The sequence below is a fragment of the Narcine bancroftii genome, unplaced genomic scaffold (assembly GCF_036971445.1).
Source record: "Narcine bancroftii isolate sNarBan1 unplaced genomic scaffold, sNarBan1.hap1 Scaffold_141, whole genome shotgun sequence".
In the NCBI taxonomy this organism is placed as follows: Eukaryota; Metazoa; Chordata; class Chondrichthyes; order Torpediniformes; family Narcinidae; genus Narcine; species Narcine bancroftii.
The window spans coordinates 84594-107984 of NW_027211876.1; the positions used below are offsets into that span (position 1 = coordinate 84594).

General features: G+C 45.5%; 1 long non-coding RNA gene across 1 annotated transcript; it reads right to left on the reverse strand.

The window, feature by feature from the left end:
• Positions 1 to 457: 457 nt before the first annotated feature.
• Positions 458 to 23002, reverse strand: LOC138750421 (uncharacterized). Its single transcript, XR_011349328.1, has 3 exons — positions 22901 to 23002; positions 5145 to 5345; positions 458 to 612 (listed from the first exon to the last, which is right to left on the reverse strand). It is a non-coding gene; the product is annotated as an uncharacterized lncRNA (long non-coding RNA).
• Positions 23003 to 23391: the final 389 nt, after the last annotated feature.

Genomic DNA, 23391 nt, shown 5'->3' on the forward strand with positions numbered 1-23391 from the left:
ATCACCATCCCCAACTGAGGGTGGTAGCACACTGGGGTGGCGTATCATGGGAGGGCTGGCTTGCTGCAAAGGTTAAAACCTTGTTAATTTACTGCCTATCCCTTTAAGGAAGTATTGTTTGTAGTGTTTCCTTAGTTACTATGATGTTATAAGTCGTAATATCCGAGCGGACGGGGAGCTTGTATCTCGTCCTTTGAAGAACCATAAAAGATACGTGACCTCGAGATACTTTTATTTTAATCTATCTTATTTCATTTTATTCTATCTTAATTCATCTTATTTTATATTTTAAATCTGTTTAAAGTGGAATATTGTTATAACATTATACAGTATGCTTTGTTTGCCTATTGTTTGAAACTCTCAATGCGAAGTTATGCAAGACTTTTAATAAATTTTACTAAAAGCTATTTTCACCTGCAATGACGAAGTTTTATTTATTGGATTAATAAGATGGTAATTCGGGATATTGTCACTCACGTTTCTGTGAAGATAACATTGAGAAATATTAGAACTTGGAAAGTGTCGTCTATAGTTGCCCCGTCAACGCCCCGTCGACGCCGCCAACTCATTGAAACTGAGCGAAATGCAGAGGTATTATTGGTGAACAGCCACCTGTAAAATATAGCAACCAAAGATTTTTTTACATAATGTATTCTAATTTAAAGAAAATAAGAAACTTGTCGGTGAGTAAAAGATATTCGTGAGGCAGATCTGTGTAATAAGTTTGAGTTAGAGCTCATTAAATCTATTCTGTCCAGCAATTCCTTTGAAAACCCAATGGTGCTTCTGAGACCATTAACAGTTCATGCCTTTATTTATGTGTTGTTATCTCTGCTATTTCCTCCTGGGGTCAGTGTGCATGGAAACTGATAGTCAGGCGGAGGACTGGTATGAAGGAATATTACTGTCGCTTAGAGAGTGGGACAATTCTGTCTCAGATTGAGACAGACTTGATATGTTGAGAAAATAAACAGAGAAAAAAGGGCTGGAACTAATCAGCTTTTGGGATATTAAACTAGGCCAAGATACATACTGTAAAAGACAGTGTTGTACCGAGAAACCTCGAGGTGCAAGTACATAATTCCCTGAAATGAACCACATAGGGGAACAACGGGAGAAGCCAGAGGGTGGTAGTGGTTGATTGCCTCTCTGACTGGAGGCCTGTGGCTCAGGAATTGGCGCTGAGACCGTTGTTGTTGGTCATCTGTATCAGTGATCTGGATGATAATGTGGTGAATTGGATCAGCAAGTTTGCAGAGGACGCAGAGATCGGAGGTGTGGTGGTCAGCCAGGAAGGCATTCAGAGTTTGCAGGGAGACTTGGACCAGCTGGAAAAATGGCCGATGGAATCTAATGCAGACACGTGCGAGGTGTTGCATTTCTGAAGGACAAACCAAGGTGGGACATACACGGTAGATGGTCGGGCATTGAGGAGTGCAGAAGAACAGAGGGATCTGGGAATACAGATACAGAATACCCTGAAAGTGATGTCAAAGGGAGATGGGTTGTAAAGAGAGCTTTGGGGATGTGGGCCTTCATGAACATAAGAGTTGGAATATCATGGTCAATGGTCAAGTTATCTAAGACATTTATGAGGCCAAATTTGGAGTATTGTGTGCAATCTGGTCACCTAACTACAGGAAAACCATCAATAAGAATGCAGAGAAGGTTTACTAGGATGTTGCTAGAACTTCAGGGATTGAGCTACAGGAAAAGGTTAAACAGGTTAGGACTTCATTCCCTGGAACATAGATGAATGAGGTGAGGTTTAATGGGATTGTATAAAATTAGACGAAATGCAAATAGGCTTTTACCATTGAGGTTAGGTGAGACACAAATCAGGTGCTATGGGTTAAGAGTGAAATGGTAAAGGGAATATTTGGGGGAATTTCTTCACAGAGAGTGTGGAACGAACTGCCAACTGAATGCGGGATCAATTTTAACAGTGAAGAAACATTTGGACAGGTACATGGATGCGAAGGGTAGGGAGGGCTTTGGACTGGGTGCAGGTCAGCGGGATAAGGAAGAAAAATAGTTTGGCACAGACAAGAAGGGCTGAAGAGCGTGCTTCAGTGCTGTAATGGTCTGTCGTTCATACAAGGTGGTGAAGCAGCCGTATTTCACGATTGTCTTTACTGTCCTTGGCAATAGTTGGGATGTCGTACTACAAAATGTTGATTAGAGTCCCCATGAAAAGGAACGAAGAAATTAATCTGAAGAGGGTGTAGAAAAAGTCAACAGGGATGTTGCCTGGACTGGAGGGAAACACAAGAGTCTGCAGACGCTGGAGAAATGCAGGAGGACCTCAGCCGGCCTCATAGCATCCATAGGTAAAGGTATATGACTGACGTTTCGGATCCGAGTCCAAGGCATCTGAATAAGGTCTGAAGACTGGGAGGAGGACAAGGAGTCCAGACCAACAAAAGATGCTAACTGGAGAATCTCAGCAGGCCACGCCGCATCCACAGATCTTTAGTTTCTATTTCAGGGAGAGAGACGACATCTCATCTGAAAGGAAGCAGATGTAACAACGCTTCTGACCTGTGTTGCTGGGCTAGGCCAGGCCACGTTCTAGCCTTTGGAGGGGATCTGAACACCCAAACCTGAGACTCCGAGGACAGAGCTGCTCATAGAGCCATAGCTGGTTTCAGATTTCTGAGAACATACGTGACATCACATACAAACCTGAGATTCTTTTTCCTGTGGGCGCAGCAGAATGATCACTTCTTAGTTGTGAAAGAAAAAAAAACTGTACTCAACAAACATGTAAATAAATAAATAAATTGAAACAAACTGCAATACAGAGAGAAAAAAATCAAGTAAGTGTCCTTAAATGAGTTCCTGATTGAGTTTGTCATTGAGGAGTCTGATGGTGGAGGGGGAGCAGCTGTTCCTGAACCTGGTGGTGCGAGTCTTGTGGCACCGATACCCCTTTCCTGATGGCAGCAGCGAGAATAGAGCGTGTGCTGAGTGGTGTGGATCTTTGATGATCGCTGCTGCTCTCCGATGGCAGCGTCCCCTGTAGATGTTCTCGATGGTGGGGAGAGGTTTTACTTGTGATGCCCTGGGCTGCTGAGTCCACTACCTTTTGCAGGGATTTACGCTCAGAGGTATTGGTGTCCCAACACCGGACCGTGATGCAGCCGGTCAGCACACTTCCCACCACAAATCAATAGAAACTTGCCAGTGTTTCTGACGTCATACCAAACCTCCGGAAACTCCTGAGGATGTAAAGGTGATGACGTGATTTCTTCATGACGCCATTTGTGAAGAAAGATCCTCCGAGATAGTGACTCCCAAGAATTTAAATTTGCTTACCTTCTCCACCTCTGATCCCCCAGGTGATCACTGGTTTTTCCACCTCAGCTTTTGGTAACATTGGGCACAAAGTTATTGATGAGACAAAGGGCATCGCCATGACCTGCCTCAACCATTCAGACAGAGATGCAGGATTAATTTGAGGACAAGAAGATTTTTGTTCCCTGTCGTTAAGTTGTTCCGGTACAGTTACAACACTGAATCTACCCGACCATGTGGAAAATTGCTCTGGTATGTCCTGTTCACGAAATGTAGAACAAATACAATGGGCTAATTACTCCCAATCATAATGACCTCTCAATTCTCAGCAAAGTAATGGGCACTGGGTGGCAAAATAGCTCAGGTTGATCATTAACCCTCATCCATGCTCGGTTTGGGTATTGCCAAGACAACTCGATTCCTGCTCTCAGTGTAGCCATGGATCAGGGAGCTGTGAGTGACTGCCCTTGGCATCACCATCAAGGTGTCCTGATAAAACTGGTCCATGGAATCATAACTGAAACCCTCCAGTGGCGGGATCAGCCGTTCTCTATCTATATCCTCCTTAGGTCTCTGGTCAAAGATTATGGGCCCCCCTTACCTGTGAAGCAGTCAGGTTTTGTTTTCTTCCGTACCCCTCTCCAGCCGACTACGTAAAAGAAAAGCATAAAAAATATTTATGTTACGCAAGGTGAAAGGAAAACAAGGCTTTACTTAAATGTACTGGGGGCCCCAGCGGGGGCCGTAGTGCACCGTTAAGAATGGCTGGGTTAGATCATACCCTGCACAATGGAGGTTGTTGTTCAAATCAGTCGTCCATGTTCTGAAATTTCATAAGCGGAATTCCTCTGGACAGTGTCCCAGCCTCAATTATCTTCACATACTTTATCAATGCCCTTCCCTCCATCACAAGAAGTGGGGTTGATCGGTTGAAGGATTCAATTCCATTTGGCTATTACTCAGTAGATGAAGCAGTCCATGCCTGCAACAACACCGAGGTAGAAAAAAAAACAGGGAGAAGTCAGGGAGTCAAGTAGCATCAGTTTGCAGAGGTTTGGAGTGACATCGGAAAGCCCGGCAAATTTCTAAAGAGGTGCAGTGGGGGGTTGCTGACTGGCTGCATCACTGTCTGGAATGGGGACACCAGTGTCCCTGAGCATAAAGCCCTGCAAATGGAAGTGGATGCAGCCCGGGACATTGAAGTCAAAACAAACACCATCCCCCCCCCAACCATTGAGAACATCTGCGGGGAATGCGGAGAGCAGCAGCGGTCATCAAGGACCCCCACTGCCCATCACACACTCTGTTCTCGCTGCTGCCATCAGGAAAGAGGTACAGGGGGCCACAAGGCTCGCATCCATCAGGTTCAGGAACAGCTGCTTCTGCTCTACCATCAGACTCCTCAACAACAAACTCAATCGGAGACCCATTTAAAGACTTACTTTTCCACTTTAATGATTATTTTGCAGTCAGTTTGTTTACATTTCTTTATTTGTTTATACGTATCTTCCTGAGTACATTTGCTAAACCTTTAATTCCTGATATCATTCCAGTAAATTTTCTCTGAACCCTCTCCAATGCCAGCACGTCTTTTCTCAAATAAAATGCCCAAAACTTTACACATTACTCCATGTGAGGTCTCACCAGTGCTTTACGGAGTCTCACAATTACATCCTTGATCTTATATGCTATTCCTCTCAAAATGAATGCCAGTCTTCACCATTGACTCAACCTGGAACTCCATCCCTCCAGCACTGTGGAAACACCCACGATAGATGGACTTCATCAGTGTGCAAAGGGAAGAATGAAGTATAAATGCAGGCCTCATTAATGCCACAGATACTCACAATTGGTTTAAAAGAAATTTCACCTTAGAATTTTGCTCCAGGTAAATCAGCTCTGTTCCCTGCAATATCTTGAAGCAACAGTGACTGCCCTTCCTGAGAAGACTGAAGTGGGCAAGACTACTGGCCACTATTATGTCAGCCTTCCACTGGGGCTCGGTCGCGATCATCCTGGCCGCCTGCTTCACAGTGCGGATACGATTGCTGCGGAGAAATGGATCGGAGGTAAATCCACTGCACAATAAGAGTGGCGGAGAGGATCACTGGCATCTCCCACCAACCTCCCCACCCCGTCCATAGTCATGATCTACCTGAATTGTCATCTGAAGAGGGCAGGAAAAATCATTGAGCACCCCTCCCACCCTACAGCTGCTCCCATCGGGGAAGGGATACAGGAGGATCAGAGCCAGCACCACCAGGCTGAGGAACATCTTCCCACGGCCAGTGAGAATGCTGAACGATCAAAGGAACTGATCACATTTATGAGAGAAAATTTCTTTGTATATGTTTTGTTTGTCTGGATGTGTGTTATGTCTGGTTGTGTGCCTGTGTTTTTTGCACCGAGGACCGGAGAATGCGGTTTCGTTGGGTTGTACTTGTGCAATCAGATGACAATAAAATTGTCTTGATTTATCAACACTCCTTTTAAAGTAATTGAGCACCCCGTCTCACACACTCCCTTTGAAACCCTCCAGGGGCCCACGGCTTGTGCTCCCTCTAAACTTCTGGATGATAACGGGGAGAGTTTATTGTCATGACCACAAGTAGAATGCATGGATGCATCGCCATTCCTGCTGGCTGCAGGCACATGGGTTTGACGTGACTTGAAGGATAAGGTCACAACCAGTTTGAATTAGTGGTGCAGTGGATCATACATCAGTCACTTGATGTATTAATGTGTAATAAATAATGGTGGCACAGTTAGCATCACGCTGTTCTGGCCCAGTATCCTGGGTTTGAATCCACGCCTATCAGTCAGGAATATGCACTCTCTCCCCGTGACCTCCGGGTAGCTCCAGTTTCCTTCCACGTTCCAAAAGAGGCACGGGGTTGGCAAGTTAGTTGGTCACTCTGGGCGGTATGGGCGGGTGGGCCAGATGAGCTTGCTACCCGTGCTGGATTGCTGAATGAAATGGCTTTGGTTACAAAGCTCCATACTTTGTTCCCTTTGGATCGGGAGGAACTTTAGAAACAGATTGTAACTATTCAGTGAATAAGATTGAGAATTTTTTTTCCCATCAAAACTCGATGAGAACTTGCATTCTGCTCTTAAATAATGAAATGGTTTGAAAAGATACCCTGAAGCTTCTGGAATGTTGTAACAATCTGTACTCTGGAGGAGCGATTAACCACCTAAACAAGTCTTGCCCTGATCTGACAATCATTTCAAGGGGTCTGACATGTAGCCTTCCTCTGGAGATAAGTGGCAGGCTCTTCACTTTTCTACCATTTAGCACTCGCAGGATCCCTGAAATCTTCACAGGACGATAAACACCAGTTTTTATTGTCTCCCACAACCAGACATTAGAAACAATTCTCGAGTCAGACAGCACAGAGGTTCTCTGACAGAGTTCCACTCTGGAGTGGCCTTCTGGGGAGATGATTTAAACTTTAACGAGACATTAATCCATTTCAGGTCATCAAAACCCATGCTGCCCAATTAACGGACCAACTTTTTATGTTTGTGGAGAGTGGCAGGGAACTCAAGCACCCGGAGGAAACCCCCATGGACGCGTTGGATTCGAGCCAAGGTTGCTGGCGCTGGATCTCCCAGTGGCCACCCATTTCAATTCTCTGCCCTGACATGCCTGTCCATGGTCTCATGTACTGCCAGACTGAGACCACCTGTGCATTGGAGGAACAACACCTCATTTCCATCTGGGCATCCTCCAACCGGACGGCATTAACATCGACTTTCCCAGATTCTGATAGAAACCCACTCCTATCATCTTTGTGTCTCTTTGCTCCAGCTCTCTCTCTCTTTCTCTCTCTCTCTCTCTCTCTTTCTCTCTCTCTCTCTCTCTCTCTCTCTCTCTCTCTCTCTCTCTCTCTCTCTCTCTCTCTCTCTCTCTCTCTCTCTCTCTCTCTCTGCCTCTCTCTTTCTCTCATTCTCCCCTGTCTCTGTTCGCAGAGCCAAAATCAATTCTCACCTATTCTTACCATATCCATCTTTTGACTGTTGGCCTCTACTCTTCCCTCTTCCATTCTTCCCACCTTTACTCCCCAGCCTTTAACATGGGTGCCCGTCTCTCTTTTTGCTCACACCTTGAGGAAGGGTTGAGGCCGCTGCCATTGGGAAAGAGGTCTCGGGGCTACAAGACTCGCTCCCCACCAGGTTCAGGAATGGCTGCTCCCCCTCCAGCATCAGACTCCTCAACGACAAAGTCAATCAGGGACTCGTTTAAGGACTCTTACTTGTGCGCTTGATGGATTAAAACAATTATTTTCTGTATTACACAGTCAGTTTGTTTACATTTGTTATCTTTATTTGTTTACATGAGTATGCTGTGTAAAGTTCTTTATTTTTTGCTCTACCAATTAGTGGTAATTCTGCCACGCCCACAGGAAAAAGGATCTCAGGGTTATATGTAATGTCATATATGTACTCTGCCAAATAAATTGGAAATCTGAAAGGGCAAGGGGAGAAACTGCAGGCCATAATTGCATATGGATAGGATGTCAGGAGAGGAAAGGTGAGAATTGTCTGGAGGAGAGTGTAGCTCTGTGAATGAAGGAGTCAGAGGGAAGTGGGGGGGGGGGGGAAGAGGGAGTAAGACAGACAGAGCTAGAGAAAAGGAGACATAGGTATGTGGGGAGGGGGTTGGGGGCTAACAGAAGCCGATGTTAATGCCATCTGGTTGGAGGGCACCCAGACAGAAGGTGAGGAGTTCCTTCTCCGATTTGCAGCCGTGCGCAAGACCGATGAATGGTGGGCTAGGTTTGAGTGGCCAAATGTTCTATTCTTGCCCCTGTTTTCTCAGCCGTGTACATATAGACTTTTCAACACGCTGTGGCAGCTGCTTTATAAATACATCTGTTTTGTTAAAGAGTGGCACTCTAGGGACAGTCTGTACGGAACTGTCAATGTAATTTACGTCTTGCCTTCACTCAGCTAACGGACTGTTGAAAAGTCTAAGGGGCACTGAGATGGCTGCTTTTCTGCTCAAAACAAACTTGAGAGCAGGCCCAGATGTTTGAAGGCCTGTATGTGTGGCATTGCCTTGTAAATCAACTTTCTGAAAGCTTTCTGTGACCTGCATTAGTCTTTAACTCAGCAAAATAAATTGGAAGTGAATTAAAAGACGTGAACCGTGGAGAAAAACAGAAGGCTTCTTTACACAGAGATCCCGCAATTTTGCCATGAAGAAAGACCCGGCATTAAGCCGGCTTTGGTCATTTACACTGAACCAAACAATGACAGCATAATGCCCGGTCAGTGTGTTATTTTACACAGCAAGCTGGCATTCTGGGGGCAAAAGAGGCGGGATGTGTATCACAACAGCGTTGGCGATTAGTGGCGCATACAACATATGATATTTGATGGCATACAAGATCCACTTTTTTTCCCCCAAAATATGGCTCAAAAATATCCCCCCGGGTCTTATATGCGAAGTTGAAATGAGGGTGAGAGAGGCGAGTAACACCGACAGTGGTCATTGTCGCTGAGTGGCTCACTAGCATCACCGCCATCTATCGTTGGGGGTTGGTGGAGGGCTGTTGGAGGGAACGGGGTGGGGGGACCAGAGTGGGGGCCGGTGGCAGGCAGTCGGGAGCCTCTCCCAGCGGCCTGCTGTCGATTCCCGCACTGGTTCCACTGCCCCGCTCTCCCCGCCGGGAGAGCACGGGACAGCGGGCCACCAGGAGAGAGCAGGAAGTGGGCTGTCGGGAGAGAGCGGGGCAATGGGACCAGTGCGGGGATCTAGTTTTCCCAGAACTTTTGCTCATTGCACAACAATCACAGCGCCGGCAAACTTTCCTGCTCATCTTAATTAAATCTTTTTAACTTTGGGGAAAATGGTACTTAACAACAGCTTGTATTCATTCAGGAGAGGTCGAAGGCTGACCATGGGAGCCGTGTGGGAAAGTGACATCTCATTGATTGATTGAATTATTGTGACAGCACACTGGGGAATTTCCCATGTGCAAAATAAGAATCAGAACACAAGGGTTGAAGAACATGCGCTGGAGTCAGCCATGTGGCCCGCCATTCACTGATCTGATGGCAGGCTTTTCCCCATATCCCTGAATTCCCCAACTATCCTAAATATATTGACTGAAGTAACCTCCACTACTCAGGAGGTGCTACAGGGATGCAGGGAATCACAGATGCTGTGGATGCTCTGGGGTTATTTAAGGTGGTATATGAGTGGGGAAAAAAAAGATTGAAAATCACTTTCAAAGAGCTGTCACAAGCTTAAGGGGCTGAATGGCCTTCTTCTTGTGCTTCATCAGGCTATGATCCTTGGACACTCTGAGGATCCAATGTATGCTGAAGATCGTCCTATGTGAAGCAATAGGAGCACAATTGCAGTCCCAGCGACTCGGGTTCAAATCTGGCGCTGTCCATAAGGAGCTTGTACGTTCTTGCGTGACGTATGTGGGCTTCTTCTAGGTGGTTCGATTTCCTTCCACCCTCCAAAGTGTACGCGGTTAATTGGATCAATTAACCTAGGAATGGGTTTCATGGGTCGGAAAGCATACTCGCGGCCACTATCGTTGCAGCCCCTCCAAATCGGTGAAACCCTTCTGAGCTTAATTGTCCAAATCAAGCAGTTGTGCCTTCAACTCCATGCCCTGGAACCTCTTCACCAAATATTTCCAACCATCTCTCCATCTTTCGGATGGTCCCTAAAATTTTAACTCAGTCTTTGGTTACCTGCTCAAAAATCTTTCTCTGGGTCTAACTTATCTGAAGAACTGAGCAGACCAATTAATGGAGGACTTCATGGACAACTTCAACACCTCATTGAAGCAGTCCTTCATTCTTGCAGGGTTAAAGACAGTCATCACTATCCTGGTATCCTAAAGGGTGACAGTAACAGGCTTCCAGACTACCGCCCTGTGGCATTGACCTCCACCATTATGAAATGCTTTGAGTGTCTGGTGATGGGATGCATCAAAGCTCACCTCCCAGAACCACTGTCTATTGAAGAAACCATTCCGCAGACAATGTTATAGTCTTGTACTTCACCCACTGTCCTGACCCGTCTGGAAACAACGCCTCATATGCCAGGCAGCTGTTCATCCATCAGCTCAGCATTTAACATGATTATTCCCCAGAGTCTGGTGGAGAAGCTGACCCCACTGGGACTCAACACCCCTCCTCTGTAACTAGATTCTATCCTTCCTAATGGAAAGACTGCTGTCTGCCCAGGTCGGTAGCAGATCATCGAGCTCTATCACACCTCAGGGCTGGGCACTCAGCCTGTTCCTGTTCATGGTACTGACCCATGACTGCATCACCAGATCCAGCTCCATCAGTCTCATCAAGTTTACGGATGACACAACAGTCATTGGCCTCATCAGCAACAACGATGAGTTGCTCTACAGAGAAGAGGTGGAAAATCTCGTGATCTGGTGTGAGAGGAGCAGCCTGAATCTCAACGTGGACAAGACGAAGGATATGATCATGGACTTCAGGAGGACCAGGAACGACCACCCTCCACTACACATCAACAACTCTGTAGTGGAGAGAATGGAGAGCATTAAGTTCCTTGGAGTTCACTTAACTAGTGATCTATCATGGTCACTCAGCATCTCTGCCCTTGTCAGGAAGACTCAACGGTGACTGCACTTCCTGAGAAGACTGAAGCGGGCAAGATTACCGGCCACCATTATGTCAACTTTCTACAGGAGCTTTATTAAGGGCATCCTGGCCAGCTGCATCAAAGTGTGGTATTGTTGCTGCAGAGAAATGGATTAGAGGTCAATCCACAAGACCATAAGAGTGGGAGAGGGGATCACTGGAGCCTCCCTCCCCTCCATCGACTTGATCTACCGGGATCATTGTGTGTACAAGGCACTCAAAATCATTGAGGACCCCTTCCACTTTGCTCACAGCATCTTTCAGCTGCTCCCATCGAGGAAGAGATACCGGAGGATCAGAGCCAGCACCACCAGGCTGAGGAGCAGCTTCTTCCCACGGGCAATGAGAATGCTGAACGACCAAAGGAACTGCTCACACTAACCCTCCGAGACTTTCATATTCACGGAGCATTATTTATTTATTTGTATATATGATTACAGTATTTGTCCTGCATATGCATTGTTTGTATATGTGTTATATCTGGTTGTGTGTCTGCATGTTTTGTAGCGAGGACCGGAGAACACTGTTTCATCGGGTTGTTCTTGTGCAGTCAGATGATAATAAACTTAACTTGATTTGACGATAACAACTCCCAGGACACAACATTTACCATTTCATTGGAGATACAGTATATACTGTTCTAATGTAACCGACATTTTAAATTCAAGATCGCAAGATTCAAGATTCCCTTATTGTCTTGTAATAATGTAATATTACACACCAAATTGCCTTCTGCTTGCCATAAAGCAGATGAAGAGTCACCATTAACATCGCCTGACAGTAAGAGAGAGAGAAACAAAAGAGATTGTGTCTTCCACACGTAAAGCTAATAAGATAATTCCTCTTTAGTAAAATCTACACGAGCTCATTATCCATACGTACAATTCTAATGGCTCAACTACATCCCACACAGACCCATTTCAGTGATTTTCCAAACTGAGAACAATGCTTACATACAAAGCTTAGAAAACTCTCTCTGGCACAAGATGCTTTTTTTCTGAACACACACAGACAGATAAAGATCCGCCCAACATGTTTATGGAGTCTTAGTGTTCTGCAGAAAATGCTTCAGTCCAAGTGTTATTTGAAATCCTGTTCTGGCTGATTTGTGAAATGACTTGGTCGAAATGATTGATTTTCAATCCACATGCGGCCTGCAAATATTCTCGAGCTCTCTGCAGCAAAGCGTCTTCACAGCAGCTCTGCCCCAACGCTCCAGGAGTCATACAGCAGAGGATCAAGACAGCCAGAAAGAAGGCCATTAGGCCCATTGCATCAATGCTGAACAATCCATTAGCTTTCTAAAACATAGATCAGGCCATAGCATGCAGTTGGCAGTTCAGACCACCACACTTTCGCAAGGGTGAGATTGCACAGGAGAGGGTGCAGAGGAGATTCACCAGGACGCTGCTCAGATTGGGCATTTTAAATCATGAAGAGAGATTGCACGGGCTGGATATTGACTTTTAAATTAAATTGAAATTTAAATTTAGACATGCAGCACGGGAACAAGCCCTTCCAGCCCAGGCCGCACAAATACACCCAATTGACCTACAATCCCGGAACGTTTTTAAAGTGTTGGAGGAAACTGGAACACCCGGAGGAAACCCATGCAGACTCAGGGAGAATGTGCAAACTCCTCACAGACAGCGTCAGATTCACTGGCACTGAACAGTTTTGCACTGCCGCCCTGTGCTGCCCCAGGAATGTTGAAGGGTATGGTCAGAGAAAAGGTATAGAATGGTTGTTTCCTAAGGTGAGAGAGTCGAGAACAAGAGGGCCTAACTTCAGGATTAAAGGGTGTCCAATTAAGAGATGTGTGGGAATTTCCTTAACCAGAGGGTGGTAAATTCGTGGAATTTGTTGCCTCGTGGTTGTGGAGGCCAGGTCATTGGGTGTATTTAAGGCAGGGATTGATAGATTCTTGATTAGCCAGGGCATCAAAGATTACGGAGAGAAGACCAGGCAGTAGGAAAATGGATCAGCTCATGATGATATTGAGGGGCAGACTCGATAGGCTGAATGGCCTATTTCCCTTCCGATCTCTTTTGGACATCGGTCTAACAATATGTTCTCCTTGGAGTACCTGGGGCAAGACAGGACCTGGTACAAAATTATGAGGAGCACAGATAGGGTAAGTAGAAAAAATGTTTCTCTGCAGCAGGGGTTTCTGAAACTGGAGAATGTAGTTCAGGGGCTCAGAGGGGGTTGGAGGAAGGATTTCCACATGTAGAGGATGGTTAGAATGTGGAACAGGTAAGGAGGGAGACACACGTAATATTTAAGGAATAAATTGGACCAAGTGTTGTAAAGGGGATGATGTACTTTTCCATACTACCGTAAGCAATCCCTATGCCATAAGTCCTCTGTGATTACTTAAGGTGCGTCATGGGTGGGAAGGGAAGGTTGAGAATCGCTGGTCTAGATCCAATTGTTAACGAAATATTTTGCTTGAGATAAATTGTCACTGGCCGATTTCCTGTGGGGTTCTGAAACTGTGCACATAACGAGTCAATGAGGGACGATTTAAATAGTGGTTTTCAAACCTTTTTCTTTCCACCCACATCCCACCTTAAGCAATCCCTTACTAATCACAGAGCACCGATGGCATAGGGATTACTTAAAGTTGAATGCAAGTTTAGTGGGGGGATGTTTGTAAACCACTGATCTAAAGTATTGGCATAGATTATAACCAGGTGTGGAAAGATACCCAGAGTCCCTCTAAAGTATTTGAGGCACCCCTGTACTCAACAGCATTGTTGTACCACATTAAAAGAAACATGATTTTGAAACCTGTTAAACATTTATGAGTTCACCCATTTACAATGTGGAAGCCTATTTGTCTCAGAGTGGCCCCACAACATCAAGACAAGTTTTATAAGGCATCTGGGGCTATGTTTAGCTTTAATGGTGCAAAGGCCATCAATATTGGATCTGGATACTGCTCCATCGGTAACGTTTATATTTCGTTACCAATTTGTTTTTCTGTCCTTTTGAGCCAAGCAGAAAGGTGTTTTTTTATTATACCTGTAATTGGACTTCACTCCAGAAGGAACTATTTCAAGTGTCTGACTTCGCACTGTGATTAAGATGCCAAACTAATGGTGACCTCTCCAATGAGGTCAGGACCAAGTTTCTTGTCACGCATCAGAGAGAAAGGGTTTGTTTTGCGAGCAGTTCAGCAAATTGATTGGAACATGCACACAGCAGTATGAGGTAGGGAGGCGATTCGAGTGAAAGATCAGTTAGGTCGTAGCAAGGGGTGATCACTGTTGAGGGGCTCATTCAAGAGCCTAATGCCTGTGAGGAAGAGGTGCTACATTGATAGTGCCTCTTTGAACATAGAACATTACAGCACAGTACAGACCCTTCAGCCCATCATGTTGTGCCGACCTGTATAAACTTACTCCACTGCGATTTAATCTTCCCTCAAATCCATAGCTGTCTATTTTTCTTGCCTGTCTAAGAGAGCGTCTTTTAAATGTCCCCATTGCATCAACCACCACCACCACACAACATTTCTCCAGACACGCACTAGTCTCTGTGTACCTCTGACATCTCCCCTCACCTTAACCTGATGTCCTCTGGCATCTGCTCTCTTCACTGCAGGAATAAGGTGCTGGCTGTCCAACCTATCCATGCCTCTATGGGGCAAACACAGGAAATATTACTGCATAGTCTGTCTACGTGACGCTAAATGGAATCTCGGATCTTGATCTTGATGGAACTCTGCCTCAGTTGGAATGATCACAGTCTACCAACCCGCCCCCTTCTGAACTTTCCCAAGTTGACTAATGCACGATCAATTAACTCAAAGTATAGGGACTGAAGGCTTTTATTGGCTCAAAATGGACAACATTTCACACTGGCCCAGGCTTGAACAGGGGGCAGAGTTATGGCATGGGAGATAAAGGGGAGGAGTCACGAGCCAGCCAGTGAGAGTAGGGTCAAACATACAAGGTCAAGGTACAGTAAAACCTTGTTAGAACGCGATAGTTGGGGCCCAAGATTTCATACCATGTTCCAGCCAAGTCGTAGAACAGATGCATATATGTCAGAGTGCCCACAGGTAATCAAACCCAAATATGACCAGTTTTCACAGGATCCCCCATCTATAACTAACAACTTCAATGAAAGAAAGCAAGTCCATTCTTTTAATATCAGGATTCTGAATTTTAATCAACCTATTTGCAATGTTTGGGGTCCACAGACACCCGCGCTATAAGCGATTCCGCGGATTAACAAATCGCGTTCTAACGAGGTTTTACTGCATTTGCCTACACCAAGTGGTTTCACCCCACTGACAAGAAGGAAAAGAACGGCAGCCTCCCCCTCTCTTCTTCCTCATTCCTCCGAATACACCTCTGACGATGCGGCTCGGTATGACAACAGCACCATTTACAACTTCACTGATGATACCATGGTAGTGAGACGTATAAAAACGTGGCGATGAGTCAACGTGCAGGAAAGGAGGTTGAAAACCTGGCTGAGTTGTGCACGAACAGCAACCAATGTCACAAAAACCAAGGAGCTGAATGTTGACTTCAGGAAGGGAAAATTTAGAGGTGTACGATCTAGTGATCATAGAGCATAGAACATTACAGCACAGTACAGGACCTTCGGGCTTGATGTTGTATTGATATATATATTCTTTAAAAAAAGTTCTATACCGTCTCTACTCGGTAACTCTCCATTTTTCTTCCATCCATGTGCCTGTCTAAGAGTCTCTTAAGTACTCCTAATGTTTCAGCCTCCACCACCATCCCCAGCAAGGAATCACAGACACCCACACAAAAAAAAACTTGCCCCTGATATCTCCCCTAAACTTCCATCCTTTCACTTGTCCTCTGGTGTTTGTTATTCCTGCCCTGGGAAACAGGCGCTGGCTGTCCACCCTATCTATGCCTCTCATAATCTTGTCTATTAAGTCTCCTCTCATCCTTCTAGTCTGCAAACAAAAAATAGACCCAGCTCTGTTAACCTTGCCTCATGTTTCCCAATCCGGGCAACATCCGGGTAAATCTTCTCTGCACCCTCTCTGTAGCTTCCACATCCTTCCTGTAATGAGGTGGCCAGAACTGAACACAAGTGGGGTCTCACCAAAGACATGTAGAATTGCAACATGACCTCTCTACCCTTGAACTCAGTTCCCCTATTAATGAAGCCCAGCATCTCATCTGCCTTCTTAACTAGCCTATCAACCTGTGCAGTGACCTTGAGGGATGTATGGATTTGGACCCAAGGTCCCTCTGTTCATCCACAAATAACTGGCCATTAACCCTGTACTGAGCCTGTCCAAAATGAATCATCTCACACTTACCTGGATTGAACTCCATCTGCCACCTTCCTCACACCACCCACCCCCCCACCCAACTCTGCACCCTGTCTATATCTTTTTGTAATCTACGACAATCCTCATATCATCCACAAACTTACTGACCCATCCTTCATCTTCATTGTCCAGGTCATTTTTACAAATCACAAAGAGCAGGGGTCCCAGAACAGATCCTTGCAGCATTTCACGTGTCACTGATCATTGGGGGATCAGAGAGGAAGAGGCTGAGAAAATTTAAGTTCCTGGGAGTCAATATCTCAGAGGATCCTTCCTGAACCCAACACATGTCAGAAGGCATGTCAGCGCCTCTACTTCCTCAAGTCTTTGTGAAGGTTTGATAGGAGAAGGAAGAACTTCTATAGTCAGAAGGTCATGGATCTGTGGAACTCACTGCTGCACAAGGCAGTGGAGGCCGGATCACTGGGAGTATTTAAATAGGAAATGGATAAGTATCTCATTAGTCAGAGTATCAAGGGATATGGGGAAAAGGGTGGAAATTGGAACTAGGTGTGAGCTGAGTGTAGGGTCATAGAACAGACTCGATGGGCCTAGTGGCCTGCTTCTGCTCCTTTAACATGATCTTGTGTGACATTGGAAACCCTGGCAAATTTCTACAGAGGTGTGGTGGGAAGTGTGCTGACCAGCTGCATCACGTCTGGTATGGGGACACCAATACCCCTGAGCAGAAAGCCCTGTAAAAGGTAGTGGACACATCCCAGGACATCACAGGCAAAACCCTCCCCACCATCGAGAAGAGCTGCCGGGAATGCTGCCATCGGAGAGCAACAGCAATTGTCAAGGATCCACACCACCCGGCACACACTCTGTTCTCGCTGCTACCATCAGGAGAGAAGATATAGGTGCCACAAAATTTGCACCACCAGGTTCAGGAGCATGCTGCTGCTCCCCCTCCATTATCAGACTCCTCAACGACAAATTCAATCAGAGACTCATAAAAGGAATATAACTTGAGCACTTTATTGATTTTTTTCTTTCTGTATTGCACAGTCGGTTTGTTTAGGTTTCTTTATTTGTTTACATGTACATGTATCATCTTGAGTACACTTTTTTACACTACCAATAGTTATTATTTTAATCGCCCACTGGGAAAAGAATCTCAGGGTTGTATGCGATGCTATTTATGTACTCTGACAGTAAATCTGAACTTTGAACTTCGAATCCTCTATTCCCCTTTGACCTTTGCCCAGTTAACTTCCTCCCGAACCAAGGTGCAAAATCTGATGAGCAAACTCTCTCTCTGATCCTACCAGCTCTGACCTGTGACAGAGGGGCCTCATTCACGGCTCCTCAATGACAACCTGCCTGAGCATTAAATAAAAATATACATTAAACTGTTATATATGAGAAATATTGTCGCTAAAACAACACCGTCATCTTCAATATCAATTCTCAGGCTGCATTCAGTCATCTGAATTTCAAAATTAGTTATCACCATTTTGTATCTTGAAGGATCTTTTTTTTCCAACGTACACCTCCAGGAATAAAGATTTGAAATGAAGACCTTAACAGCATTTTAACAGCAGCCTTCGAATTGGCACAGTACAGCCTGACAGCTTAGTTATTTTGACCATCATGGTCGATCGAGAGTGATGGTTCTCAACCTTCCCTTGCCCACCAATCTGTGGGCTACCTCTAACAAGCTAGCGGGGGAGCTGGTGGGCTTGAACACCCCAATACGCTATCCATAACACCAGAAGATTGGAGTTACTGGACATTACCATAACACTGGACATCGTTGCTGGGCCCGATTCCATGATTCGTACTGAAGGAGGGTGAAATTGGTGGAACTCCAGGGGGAAGAGTTACAGAGAGGAGGCAGGCCAGCCATTCACAGAGATACAGTACCATTAGGATAACTGCATCACAGTAGTATTGGCCCCTTGCCCCAATCGCTGGACCTCCGTCTCTGTCACATTTCCTACCATTCCAGATCATCCAAGATGTCCTTCAAAAATGTTGCTTCCCCTCTCCCACCATCAACTTAACCCTTACCCTCTTCTGCATTTCCTGCACATCTGTCCTGGTCCCCTCTGCCATTATATTCAGCAAGAGCAGGGTTCCCCTGGTCCTAACTTACCATCCCACCAGCCCCAGTATCCAACATATTATCCTCCACAAATTTTGCCATCTACAAGATGATCTTCCCACCAGATACATCTTCCCTTCTCCTCCCCTCTTCACCTTCCACTGGGATCGCTCCCTCTGTGAACCCTTTGTCCACTCATCTCCCCCTTGGTACCTTCTCCCAAGGCCACACTTCCTCCCTCACTACCATTCTGGGCTCAGAACAGTCCCTTACAAGTGAAGCAACACTCCATTTGTGAATCTACAGCATCCGGTGCTCCCTTTGTAGCCCCTCTACATCGGAGAGACTGGATGCAGACTGGGACATCACTGAGCACCTTCGGTCTGTCCGCAGAGATCTCCCCATGGCCAACTACTGCAATTCCGTGTCCTACTCCTGCACCGACACATGTTCCAACGGCCTCATGCCCTACCAAACCCGGGCCATCTGTAAATTGGAGGAGCAACACCTGGGCCCTCTCCAACTGGATAGCATTAACATTGACTTCTCCAGTTTCTGCTAACCTACTCCCAACTCTCCCACTTGTACCCATCCCTCTGTCTCCTTTCCTCCAGCTCTCCACCCCCTTCCCTCTCTGTTCACAGTTATTCAGATATCTGATGGCGGAGAAGCTGGTTTTGTACCATTGGGCACTTATCTTCATGGTCCTGTACCTCCTTGCTGATGGTAGCAGTGAGAAGAGGCATGTTCTGGGTGGTGAGGGTCATTGAGGATAGAGTCTGCTTTCTTGAGACACCGCCTCTTGTAGATGTCCTTGATGGAGTGAAGACTGCTGTTCGTGATGGCACTTGTCCTGTAATGTAACCACTCAGAATGCTCACCCATCATAGTATTTTTGCAACAGGAAGGTCAAAGGGGATCAAATTTGAGCAAATTCTCTTCCCCAACTCAGCCTGCATCATCCTCAGTGAAGCACAAACATTAGGCAGATAAGGCCTAACGAACATTGCCCTTTCTTCTGTCAGCTGTTGGAGAGCTGGCACAGCTTCAGAAATCAAATAAGTGTCAGGATTATGAATTCTGAATCCTCACAGCTGGTGTGAGGGGGAATCTCACTGCTGCCTCTCCGAAGTGTGGTCGCTGATTTCTCAGTAACCACGAGGATTAGTCATGTTCCGGCTGGCCACCATTCAGGGCCTGTTGACAGGTTCTGATTACTTCGTGCCAAGCAGTAATTGCCCACTTAGTCAACTGAGACTTGAAGAAAATTAGAATCCCACTGTGACTAGACCCATTTTTTGCAATCCAGGTTGGTCCAATGGCTTTACTCAGAATGTCCTGACTTGTTTGGAACCTTTCTAATGCAATTGAAAAATAATAAGGATTGGGTAGTTGTGAATGGCAGTGAAACACAAAGGTCTGTAGACACTGATTGTAGTAAAAACACACAGAAATGCTGGAGAAACTCAGCCGGCTCGCAGCGATCATAGAAGGTAAAGATATATTAGCGATGGTTCGGGACTGAGCCCTTCTTCAAGGTATAAGCAAAGAACAGGATGGCATCTGAATAAAGACTGAAGACTGGGAGGTGGAGAAGTCCAGGCCAACAATGGGTATTAAATTGGACATGATAAGAAGAAAGATGAGAATTGATTTTGGCTCTATGAAAAGAGACAGAGGGAAAAGGGAAGAGAGAGGGAGTGTGAGAGAGAGAGAGAGAGAGAGAGAGAGAGAGCTGGGGGAAAAGCGACAGGGGGAAGAAGTGGGGAGAGGTGGTTTAATGGAAACCAAAGAAGTTGATTTTCATCCCATCCGGTCGGAGGGTGCACTGACAAAAAATGTAACTCCAATTTTCAGGTGGTCTCCGACTGGCAGTGCCTGAGACCATGGGCAGACACGTCAGTGAGGGAATGGGATGGGGAATTGGGAGATCCACAGTTTTGTGGAAGACAGGGCTGAGGCGCTCAGCGAAGCGATATCACCAGTCTGCGCCCAGCCTCTGCGATGTAGAGGAGACTGCAGAGGAAGCACTGGATGCGGTAGCCAAAACCCTGCCGATTCACAAGTGAAATGTTGCTTCACTTTGAGGGAGTGCTTGGGGCCCAAAATGGTGGTGAAGGAGGAGGTGTGGGCGCATGTGTCGTGAATGGCACCACAGTGCTAAAGGTGAGGATAGATGTACACTGAACCTCAGGCACTCTTACACAGCAGCAATGTTCCCCGATGCTTTTGTGGAAGATAAGACATATTGATTCTAATAAATCTGTCCAACAGATGACCTTAAATCCAAATGTTTGTCAAAGGTTGCATTCAAATTCATATTGATCTTATACAGTCCCTCACAAACTTTTTTCCCTTCTCCTCATTCCATCATTCACCCTCCCCCTTCCCACATCACTTCTAACCCTATCATTAAGCTCAGCATCTGCAGAATTCTGCATTTGACTTCAGAGAAAACAACCCAAGTTTGTCTATCCTCTCCTTATAGCTCACAGCCTCTAATCCAGGCAGGTCAATCTCTTCTGAACCCTTCCTAAAATTTCCACATCTTCCCTTTCTTCTCAGGCGGCATGGTTAGTTAACGCTATTACAGCGACAGTAACCCTGTTTGCTGCATCCACCACGCGTCTGCATGGGTTTCCTCTGGGTGTTATGGTTCCCCCCCCCTCCAAAAATGTCGTGGGTGTAATTGGGAGACCTGGGTTTCAATGGCCAGAATTGTAAATAAATCCAAAAATATATGCAATTCTTTTGTCAATTTCTTAGTCTTTCTGGGTTCTAAAATACTCCCACTTCTTTAGTTGACAACTTCTGGCAACTTTTTAGCCTCTTTACAGGATTTAATTGACTTTTTTTCCCCGTAAAAAATGGGCGAGCCATTTTTCCTTTCGGGTTGTTGTGCCCTGCAGACGTATATTTGTTCTGCAATGTGCTTTATTTATTGAACTGCTACCCATCATAACTTACAATATATTCTCCAATCAGCCACAGGCGCCACTCCTATTAGACCTTTGTTTAGATTTAGGACCTTGGTTTCATCTTGCCCTTCATCAGTTTCAAACTCATTGTAAAATTCAAGGAGATCATCAATCAGCCCTTTCTCGTTGCACAGAATGAGATCCAAGATAACCTTTATCCTGGTTGATTTTCCAACATATTGATCCACACAAACATCTCATCCACATTCCATGAATTTATCTTCTTAAACAATCAGTCTGGAGGTTAAAGTCTCCAATGGTGCACACACCTCTGTGTTTTCTAACTCATGTCACGTTCAACATGACAACCAGCATTTGAAGACATGGCTAAATCAGTAGCCCAGATGAAGGGGATTTCAGGATCACTGATCCTGGCTTCAAGATTCTTTTATTGTCATGTAATAAAACAGAAAATGCAGGACAGTAAAACTCCCTGTATCTGACACCAATTGGAATTGGTAGATGCAGGAGAAGTGAATTTTCCGGTTACTTGAGATTGGCAAACTATGGCGAGACGTGCCTGTTATATAGTCAAGATAACGTGAACTATTTTGTAACTGTGTAAAAATACACCCTTCTCAGTGTAGTAACTGTAGTGCACCACTGTGGGGCGTATGTATATGTATAGGAGTGTGTGTGAACAGTGTGCTGCGATGGTGGAAGGCATCAGTAAGTAAAGACTCTTTTGTTATTTGAATCTTGCACCTCTCTGTTATTTAAGAAGCCTCCAAAGTAACTCCAGAGACATAACAATGGCAATTTTAAACTTTTGTAATTTTAACCTATTTATTTTCTGCTTTGTTGGTTGGTTGAGGCTGCCTGTTGCTTGAATTCCAGATTATGTTTTTGAGAGAGAGAGAGAGAGAGAGAGAGAGAGAGAGAGAGAGAGAGAGAGAGAGAGAGAGAGAATAAGTAAAAGAGAGTCTCTTCAGTTTCACTCTATGCCCGTGGATTCACCTCCAGTGCTCCCGTGGCCTCAGAATCGGGTTCATTGCCACGAACATGTGTCACAAAATTTATTGTTTTGCAGCAGGAGTGTTGTGTGTCTCAGGTGCAAAACCGGCTCCGAATTACATTTCCTTAAATACACTACTTGAAAATAAATGATTTGTGGAAAAGAAGAGAGAAAAGTGAGATTGTTACTAGGGAGAGAGTCACCAGTGGGGGACGGGCCAGCTATCCATTGACAGTCACATATTCACATATTTGTATCACCACACCTCCTGGAATAAAAGTCGACCTCAACAGCCTCAACAGTTACAAAAGAGATGCGGAGGTATTTCTTCAGCCAAAGGGTGGTGAATCTGTGGAATTTGTGGACACAGGAGGTTATGGAGGCCAGGTCATTGGATGTCTTTAAGGCAGAGACTGATAAGGTTCTCAAAGGTTGTGGAGAAAAGACCTGGCAGTGGAGCTGAGTTCTGAGAACAAATCAGCTCATGATTAAATGGAGGGGCTGACTTAATGGGCTGAATAGCCTATTTCTGCTCCTATGTTTCTTGGCATTTTGGAGGGTGGGGAGGAAACCAGAACCCCCCCCCCCCCCCAGGAAAAACCCATGCAGGTCAAAAGGAGAATGTAGAAACTTCTTACAGGCAGTGCTGGATTCGAACTGGGTCACTGGTGGTGTAATGGAGTCACGCTAACCGTGCCGCCCTGGATACCCGCGAGACAATGGCAGCATGAAGTCTTGTCTCTGGCCATAAGCTCGGAGTGTTGGTGTTGGGTTCCTCTCTCAGTGAGAGAGGATTCATTGTGATGTCTCCCTGTCCCCAAGGCAGCGAGGAAAACATTGAAGTTTGGAAAGAAAAATGTCAAATTTACCTTGAAATTAAACTGACCAGATGCTGCAGGATAAATATTTTACAGGAACTGTGCAATTTAACTCTCTGGACAGCCACAGACCCTGCATTATCGTTTGTAATTACAGTCTCCACAGCTCAGAGATTCAGGGAGTGAGTGTGGTTCCATGCAATTTCTTATTGTTTATGTACTTCCCAACCATGTCTAAAAATAATGAATGTATCGGTTGAAGCCACCACAACAAGCCTCGGGCAGTAGGGAGTGTGGCTTGTTTAACACTG